The sequence below is a fragment of the Myotis lucifugus genome, unplaced genomic scaffold (genome assembly GCF_000147115.1).
Source record: "Myotis lucifugus unplaced genomic scaffold, Myoluc2.0 scaffold_26, whole genome shotgun sequence".
Classification (NCBI taxonomy): Eukaryota; Metazoa; Chordata; class Mammalia; order Chiroptera; family Vespertilionidae; genus Myotis; species Myotis lucifugus.
In genome coordinates this window covers 4,816,079-4,826,201 of record NW_005871074.1, presented here as the reverse complement: position 1 = coordinate 4,826,201, position 10,123 = coordinate 4,816,079, and positions in this window count along the sequence as shown.

The window sequence follows — 10,123 nt, the reverse complement described above, 5'->3', positions numbered from 1 at the left end:
GCATGTACCTTGATTGTGGGCACATCCCCAGTAGGGGGTGTGCAGGAGGCAGCTAATCGATGTTTCTCTCTCATCGATGTTTCTAACTCTCTATCTCTCTCCCTTCCTCTCTTTAAAAAAATCAATAAAATATATATATATTTAAAAAGTCTAAAGCCAATACTCAAATGCTGTGTTCCTTTATTTTATTTTATTTTTTGAGAGCACGTTTATTAAAGCTGGGGACATGGAACAAGAAAGGGCTTAGGATAGAAGAAGCAACAGGAAAGAGCCTAGGTGGGGCTGCTTTGGGCTCTCTAGACATGTTATAAGAAAGTGAGCCACACTAGACGGTGTGGACTTGTTGGTGGCCACAAGAATAGCACCAGGTGTTAGACCTTTGGAGTTACAGCAGACCTTGGTTTAGCAACCTTGGTACATACTTGAGTTCTGGCTAGGAAAGAATACAGAGGTAAGACTCAAACTATAAGAGAAAGTTTATTTAGAAAGTCACAGAGGTAGAAGAAGTGAGTGGTACAAGAAATGGGCTCAGGAAACAAGTTACAGAGGCAAAAGAGTGCTCTTGGAGCCTAGGAGAGGAGAGATAGAGATAGAGATAGAGATAGAGATAGAGATAGAGATAGAGATAGAGATGATAGAGATAGAGGTTATAGAAATTAGATAGAGATAGAGAGAAATAGAGATAGATAGAGATAGAGATAGAGATAGAGATAGAGATAGAGATAGATAGAGATAGAGATAGAGGTTAAGAGAGAGAGAGATGATAGAGATAAGGAAAACATGCCTAGGGGAAAGGACAGGGGGATGGAGATGAGAGAGGCTCAGGTTTGTTCCCAGAAGAGTGCGTGCACTGGGTCCTCTGTCCTACAGGCTTTTAAGAGAAGGGAGGTCCCAGGGGAGGATCTTAATAGAATATTCATCAGCTTTCCAGGTATGTTCTTTCAGCAAGTGGGCATTAGTCAATGCAGTTGGTCCTGAAGTCAGCTTGGCATTGCTTATCTGGTTTTGCTGCTTTTCTGGGCCTGGAGCTGAAAGACAACTGAGGCCTAGATGTTATCCCTGGGGATTAATGCTTAAGGGAGTGGTGGTGCAAGGGCTTGTATGGGAGTAGCATGAGGACACTCTCTGGCCCCTTGTTCCTCCTCTAAGGGGGTGTACTGCATGACCAGCAACATGTCAGGGAGGAAAGGCCAGGGGAGGGTCCAAGCCACATGACCAGCAATGTGCTAGGGGAGGAAAGGTTGCCCTTGGGGCAGGGTCCTTGTTTTCCCAGTTTCACCCTGGTGGCCTTCCATACCTGGTCTACAGTCCTTATCTGAACTTGTCTGTCTAACTGCCTCCCACAGACTCACGGAGAAGTAAAAGTCACAGTGATAGAAGTGAGACAAGACGGGGCTGCTTTTAGCTCACTACAAAGTCAGAGAAAAGCAGGCCTTGGGGACAGGTTCAGGGGTCAGCCCAGGACCAGCTGCCACTGGCCATTGCTCCCCTGGTTGCAAGTCTCGTAGGGACTCTTAGAGTTTAGGAGATGAACTCCTGAGAGGGAAGAAAGGCATGGGTGTGCTGGGGCTGGGAGGTGGGAGGTGGGAGGGCCTGTGTTCCTTTATTTACTCCTGCTTCCCTGTGCCCTGAAGTTCCCTCAGTAGACAAGCCTTCTGTTCCATCATTGGGAAGAAGTCCTAGATGCCAGCTGAACTTGGAGGAAATGACTCATTGTGAATAGCTGAGTTTTCTAGATAGCGAAGGGCTAGCTTTCTTATCACCCATTTCCACTCCTTCCTCTTCCCTTCAACCCTCTTCCTCTCCTCTGCCCCCCTCGGTTGCTTTCAAACCACCTGGGATAGTCTATATATGACTGGTTTTGAATATGAGCTACAGAGCATCCTCTCTATACACACGGCTACTATTGACGCTGGGGCAAGTTCCCTAGCAAAACATACTACAGAAGTTACAGAGAACCGGTTGAGGAGAGGTGGAGGAAAATTAGGTCCATGTTCTCAAGAGCACATGGGAGGCACCAAGGTTTCACTAACCTCCTTCAACAGTTCATCCAGCACAATATATTGCAAAGTTTCTTGTCTTCCTAGGAAGGAAAGAGCTGAATTTACCCTGTGTGTGACAACACAAAAATATCATGATAAACCTAATAGCTAATATTGATTTAGTGCTCACCAGGTGCCAGACACTGTTCTAATTGCTTCACATATATAAATTCCTTCATCAATATAAACTCATTTATTCAACAATTTTACAATGCTCCAAAACAGCCATGCCCAAGGGGCTATTGAAGTATTTGGGGGCTACTTGTCTCTACATGTTTTAGTACATGGATTTTTCCCTTTTCCTGTACCTCCCATTGCTATTAAGTTGCTAAATATCACCACTCTCAAATTTTATTTGCTTCCTTTAATTTCCTACAGGTTTAGAAGGATAAACCAATCATGTTGGAATAATATCCAGAGAAAGTTGAATATGCTTTGATAAGGGTATATAAGTAAAATATATTTACAATGTGCATGTGGTACCCAGATAGAAATAGAGTCAATATATTTATTTCATTCATTTTAGGTACCAGAACCTTTATGTTTAATGTTTTATGTTGAAATAATTTCAAATTTACAGAAAAGTTGCAAGAATAGTCCAAGAAAATTACCCTCCACCAACCTCTCACTAACTGTAGCTGGAAGTATCCCAGTGAGGTCATAGATATAATTTCTCAGGATCACTAGTAAAGAACTATCATTTAATCTGTCATACATTTAATCTCCTAATCATTCCTCCTCCTAATGATAATTAAGATTTGATAAATTAACTTTTGTTACCTATATTGAGCCTGGAATCAGAAATATAGAAAAGCCCTCCCTGACTAGGTGGTTCAGTTGGTTGGAGCATCCCATGCACCAAAATGTTGTCCATTCAATTTGCAGTCAGGGCACTACCTAGGTTTCAGGTTCCACTCCCGGTTGAGGCACGTACGAGAGGCAACCAACTGATATCTCCCCACACTGGGTATCAAGCCCACACTTGAACTGTGGAATTGAACTGTGACCACTGAGCCACGCTGGCTGGGCTGTAGACAACACTTTCTTTCACTCATCCCACACTGGACTAAACTGAACTGAAGGCTCCAAACTGAAAGATCCACCTTCAACCAGATTTCAAAACCTCCATTAATCTGACCTCCCCCTTCCCCTTGAGAGCTCCTGTCAGACTCTGTCCAGCAGCATTCTCCCTTATTACAGTTAAGCAATAAATCAAACCTCAACTTATCTACAGGTTGTTCTGGTGATACTTATAACCTGGCAGCTGAGTACTGAAGGCTCCATGGAGATCTAGTTGAGACCAATGTGTTCCTTCCACCGAAGTCCCAGACCCTGGACTTGGAAACAGCACATCCCTGGAGCCTCCTGCTGAACAGCGTGCTGACGGCAATGGTGGGGTAAGTAGGTCTCACATTGGGTACAATTCTGAGTTCTTTTTTTTTTTTAACATATATTTTTTTTTATTGATTTCAGAGAGGAAGGGAGAGGGAGAGAGAGATAGAAACATCAGTGATGAGAGAGAATCATTGATTGGCTGCCTCCTATATGCCCCACACTGGGGCTTGAGCCCACAACCCAGGCATATGCCCTGACTGGAATTGAACCCAGGACCCTTCAGTCTGCAGCCCAACATTCTATCCACTGAGCCAAACCAGCCATGGCTGAGTTCTTTTTTTTTTTTTTTTTTTTTTTTTTAGCATCCAAAATGCTCAGTTTATTTTGTCTCCTGAGAGTAAGAAACCATTTTAAGGAATCCTTTGGTCATGTGATTTAATATTAAAAAACTTTTCTTGCCCTAACCGGTTTGGCTCAGTGGATAGAGCGTCGGCCTGCGGTCTCAAGGGTCCTAGGTTCGATTCCGGTCAAGGGCATATACCTTGGTTGCGGGCACATACCCAGTAGGGAGTGTGCAGGAGGCAGCTGATCGATGTTTCTAACTCTCTATCCCTCTCCCTTCCTCTCTGTAAAAAATCAATAAAATATAAAAAAAATAAATTAAATAAAAAAATAAATAAATAAATAAATAACTTTTCTTTTGGTGGAAATCTACTTTGTTACTTACAACACTAGTATTTGTCTCTGTCATTATTTTGTCTGCATCTTTTACAGGAAACCTCACAGGGGAAGGATGGGCATAGACCCCCAAGTAAACTCATTTATCAAACGAGCCCTGGAGACATAGCTGTTCAGTAATTTGTGGACAAACTTTGTCTTGAGTCACTCATCAAGCCCTTTTCAGAACTTTGCTGAGTCTTGTGTTGTTTTGTACATGAGAGTCTAGTTCTGGAAGAGATTTCCTCTCCAAACCTTCTCAGCTTTACTGGCACTATAGACCTTGCTGGGGTTTATAACTGGATGGCAGAGCTGTGGGGTTGTCACCCCAAAATATAAGGTACAAATGCAACATCATAGACCTACTGCCCCTGGACTCTGATGGGCTTGTCTTGGTCTAAAACTAAGTCTGCACTCCCTCTGGGCCAGATTTCTGCTACTTTCATGTATATATGTTATAACTCAAATCTGAATACTTACCTTTTAAAATGACGTAACTTCAAAAAAGATCATTTAGAATTATAATGGCTACTCTGTGGAACGTTTGATGTAAACAAAATTGATTATTTAAGAGGCACATTAGAATTTAACGAATCAAACTCCACTTTTTTATTGGTATGAAAGAAATTCAGATACCATATTGCTTGCTTTCTTTTTTTGGAAGGGGTTTAGAACTTGCTTATTTATTTAAAAAAAAAAAAATACATCTCCTAAGGAAGCAAAATTGCATTCTTAAGAGATTCCTAGGCCAAGGCAAAAAGAAAATGTGAACAACTTATTTGTTTTTTGTTTTTGTTTTTGTTTTTTTTTACATTAAAAAAATAATTTTTATTAGGATACTTAGTTTCCCAAAATCTGTTCTTCAACTTTCCTCTGTCTCTTCCTCTGATCTGGTCTCCTTCCCTCCTGGCTGGCCAGAAACCCTCAAAGCTCAATTACCCCTTGAAATTAAACTTCTCTTTGAACAAGGAAATGTTCTTTTGGTTGATTTTAAGCTTTTGTCTTGCTCTAAGAGCCATTGTCCAAAACCTTAGAAAGCTTACACAGGATAGACAAATTTGCCTAGGGGAAAAAAACATTACTTGATATCAGGTGTTTACAGCCTGGAGAATTCTACCCTATCTCTCAAGTGATGAGGCATTTGTTTTACTGGGCCTGTTACTAGTCTGTTATTAAAGAGCTTTTCAAAGTCCTGCCACACTCCGCTACTTCACTGTCCATGTCACCCAACATTCAGGAGAGATGGAGAGAAAAAAGGGAATTCTAAGACTAAAATTAGCAAAATTATTGGAGACTCTCAAACTCCCATGGCCTCAAGTATTGCCATTGGCTTTATGATGATGAGATAACTACTTCTGGTTTATGAAATTATCCCGGTAGTGGTACAGAATAGGAGCTGGCTTAGACCTGACATTCGTCTCTGATAGGGAATAGGTACTCTTTTAGGGGAAGAATATTGTGCGTACATTTCTGCAGACCTCTCTGGAATCTTTAATGTTACTAAAACGATCTAAGAAGCAAATAAAAAAATCAGAAAATTAGGTAATTTGTCTAATGACACCAAAACGGATTTGGAAGGAATCTTCACCTCAGTGATCTGACCTATTGTCTTTTTTTTAAGTATATTTTTATTGGTTTCAGAGAGGAAGGGAGAGGGAGAGAGAGAGAGAACCATCAATGGAGAGAGAAAATCATTGATTGGCTGCTTCCTACATGCCCCCCACTAGGGATAGAGCCCGAAACCCGGGCATGTGCCCTTGACTGGAATTGAACCCGGGACCTTCAGTCCACAGGCTGATGCTCTATCCACTGAGCCAAACCAGCTAGGGCTGACCTATTGTCTTGATTTATGTGGGCACTCTCGGTTGTCAGTGAGAAGAGAACGACAAACTCTGAACACGATCCTTCTCGTAGTATGTTTGTCTATGTTGCAATGCTGCAGATGGGTGGTCTCCAGAGTCCTAAATGCTAAAGAATAACAGCTGTCCCTTCAAATAATTCAACAAATAATTATCACACCAAAAGAGCAGGAATATCTGATTTTGTGGAAGTTGAAGCAAACACCTTCAGTATCTTGAAGGCTGAACCAACCATTCCCAGAAACTGGATACAGGATGTGATGTCTCAAATAGTTGCGAAGATCACACTGATCACACACCCAGACACTAAGGGCTTATCTTCAGGCCTGGATGAAAAAGGGCCACAAGGGAGGAGGATGAAAACACAGTTTGCTGTCTTCATTAGCATGGCTTTACTATTCCATTGTCCTCATTAGCATAATTTTGCTATCCCAGGAGACTCTCCTCCAGAAGATAAAAGTTGCAAATAACTTTATAGTTCATCCTAGGAACTTATCAAAAGACCCAGCAACTCAGGAAAGCATCAGTATAAGAGTTTATATCCCAAGATGCTTTATACACCTCACTTTGCTGTTTCCACAAATCCTAAACTCTTATATCATGATAATTACCCAATTCCAATCAAGTCCTTGCATGGAAAGACCCACCTTAAACCAGACTTCAAAATCACAATAATTCAGGCTCTGCAGTTTTTTTCTCTGAGATGCTATGTGTCGAGTTAGCATTCTCCCTTCCTCTAATGAGCAATAAACTCAATGTTGTGTTATCAAGAGGTTACTTGGGTAGTATTTGGGAAGCCAGCAATCTACAAGGACAAAGAGAAAATAATAAAGACAATAAAGAAAAAAGGCAGTTACAATAAAATAATGGCAAGAACACTGAAAACAAAACAAAACACTTCTCATCAACAAAAATAAATGCTGGAAGACAATGAGCTAATATCTTTGATGCACCGAGGAAGCATCATTGGGAACCTACATTTCTAAAGTCAGGCAAAAATATCATTTCCAAGACAGGGAAAATTGGAAACTTTTAGACATGCAAGCACTTGGAAATTTCATACCAATAGTCCTTTACAAAAAGAACTACTAAATAAATGAACTTGGAAGGAAAGAACAGGATAAAGAATCAAGAGTATGCAAAAAAAAATTGTTAAAATGTACTGATATGTCTAAATAAATATTGAGTGTTTTTAAAAACTTAAAATATCAATTATTTTTGTGTGTTTTCAAAAACCAGCTGGCACTCCAGTTAAAGATAGCATATTTTTTAAAAGCATGCAATTCTGCTTCCTCCTGCAACCCCACAAAAATGACAGTCCAAAGATTTCTTTGAAAAACATTAAACCTACCAGAATGAAAGGATAGGAAATATTTCAGTAGCTACAAAATGTTGACAAATGTTGACGATCAATCTGATTTGTTCCACAGAGCACCCAGAAGGCCAGGGAACTGGCAACAGTAGTATCTCTGGAAGTGTGAAGATGAGCTGCAAACATAGACTTGATTGGAAGTCTGTTTAAATGAAACTCCACAGACCTCCTGTCACTGCACCTGCTCCTTCCCTCCCCAGCATAAGCTCCAAGGCTTATTCTCTGAAGAAGTAAAACAGAGTCTCTTGATTGAGGGGATAGCAAGCATATTTGAACATGGTGGTAACCTACTAAAAACGGAGGATGCCCACGGAACGGGGCTTCCAAAGGTAAAGGGAATTCCCAGTATGAGGGTAAGAGAAGACTCTAGGGTAACATTAGTCTAGAGACCCACCAGTCCAGATGGGAATCAGGCGGAAGGCTCCCAAAAAGATTTATGAGAAAAATTATACTGAGAAGCCCGGCCAGCATGGCTCAGTGGTTGAATGTCAACCTATGAGCCAGGAGGTCATGGTTCGATTCCAGGTCAAAGCACATGCCCAAGTTTGCAGGCTTGATCCCCAGTGTGGGGTGTGCAGGAGGCAGATGATCAATGATTCTTGCTCATCATTGATGTTTCTATCTCTTTCTCCCTCTCCCTTCTGTTCTGAAATCAATAAAAAATTTTAAAAAATGTTAAGAATAATTTTTTAAAAAAAACAGAAACCTGTGAATTTTGTGTATCTAATAATAGAGCCTGGTATCCCAAACAAAAATTTACCGAATTAGATGGAGAATTTAACAAGCCCAGAAACATGTGAAAGATTTTAATTCCTCTCTCAAAAGCTGGCAAAACAAGACCAAAAATTAAGAATTTAGAATATTTTAAAGCCTTATATAGAAGAGAAATAAAGATAGAAATTTGCATCCCAAAATGGAGATTGAATATTCTCTTCAAGCATGTGTGAGGCATTTCCTAAAATTGGCCACATTAGAAGCCACTAGGGAAATCTCAACCAATTTTATAGAGCTGACATTTATAATTACTTTATACTGATGGTAGAAAATTTGGGAAATGTAGACAGTTTAAAGCACAGGATAAAAACCAGAGTTTACCTCTTTTAATATTTGACATATTTCCTTCAGTCTTTTTTAAAGTGTGTATTTATATGCTTTTTCTTTCCTTTTTTTAATAATACTGAGATTTATAGTATATTCCATTGTATCCTGTTTTATTTGCAAATAATAATTTTGGCTTATTTCTTGTCTAGGTACATTCTCTCTAGAATTCATTTTCATTACAAAGTCAGGCTAATGGGAAGAATATCTGCTACCTGACATAATGTGTGGTTCTAGGAAGAAAATTAATCATCACCGCGGTAAGATGTGTTCACCCCCAGGTACATCAGGGAGAAAGTGGCCTCTGAATGCATTGTGGAGAAGGAAGGTATTATCCCGGCTTAAAACAAAAACCAGATTCTCACTCGAAGCAAAGGACCCACTTGCCTTCCTCCCCAAGCAAGGCGGGGCGGGGGTGGGGGGGGGGATCCCCATTAACACCAGCCCAACACCTGAGAAGACAGCACCCAAAACACTAGCCAGGACCTAGGGAGCCGAAGTGCTAAATAGGGGCCAAGAAAGAAGCTAAGGGAGGACAGGGACTGGGGGCACGCAGATATAGAATAAGTCAGCATCAATACCGGGCGCCTCAAAGGACACTGTGTCTTTCTCTGTGTCCTTCCCTCACTACACTTCCATCGCGAAATAAAGTCACACCTGTTGGGCCTCTGCTACTTGATCCTTTAGATTAGTGGTGCTCAACCTTGGCTGCACATTAGAATCACCTGGGAATCTTTTTAAAATCCTGATTTCTGGGCCTCATCCTCCGGAAACTTTGTTTCTTTGTTACTAATGTTGTGGCCTCACCCCATAACAAAAAAAAAACAGAATTTCCAGAGGATGAGGCCCAGAAATCAGGATTTAAAAAAGATTCCCAGGTGATTCTAATGTTCAGCCAAGGTTGAGAACCACTGCTCTAAAAGTAATGGAATAAGCTCTAAGAGAAAAGCAAAACCATAAGAAAGTAATAGTATGCATTTGTTTAGCAAAAAAGATAAATAAAATTGGTAGCAATTATATTTTCTATTTATTAATGAGAAAGTGGTATTCCATGACTCTAGCTGTAAACCAATAAACTGTTTCTCTGAAGTTCAAACCTCATCCAATCCTAGAGCCACAGAAACATCCACAATAGCATGATTGAGTCCAGAATCAGTCTTACTGGCTCAAGCTACTAGGTATTTTGCAGGACTGATGTTGGTATCTGTGTACCATACAAATGACAACCCCTCTTATGAATGGGAAATGTTATCTCAGTTGTCATAAACAGACTTTTATGGTAAGCAAAATAATGGTTCTCTAAGATGTCAACATCTTAACCCCTAGAGGTTGTAAATGTGTTATGTTGCATGGCAAAGGGGAATTAAGGTTACAGGTGAAGTTAAAGTTGCTAATCACCTGACCTTGAAACAAAGAGCATATTCTGGATTATCCAGGTGAGCTTAATGTGATCAGAGAAGCCCTTACAGTGGGAAGAGGAAAGCAGAAGAGTCAGAAAAAGAGATATGCCATCTTGATAAAGACTTGGCCTGCCATTGCTGGCATTTGAAGATCCAAAATATTTGTATATCAACTCCTTTCTTAAGCAATATGGGCAAGGGTAATTCAGATGAAGAACCAAGTTGGGATGCAAAGGATTCCAGATAGAGAGCCAGACATGGAGCTCAGTCTTTTGCGAAGATGACTGGAGTTTAAAGGAC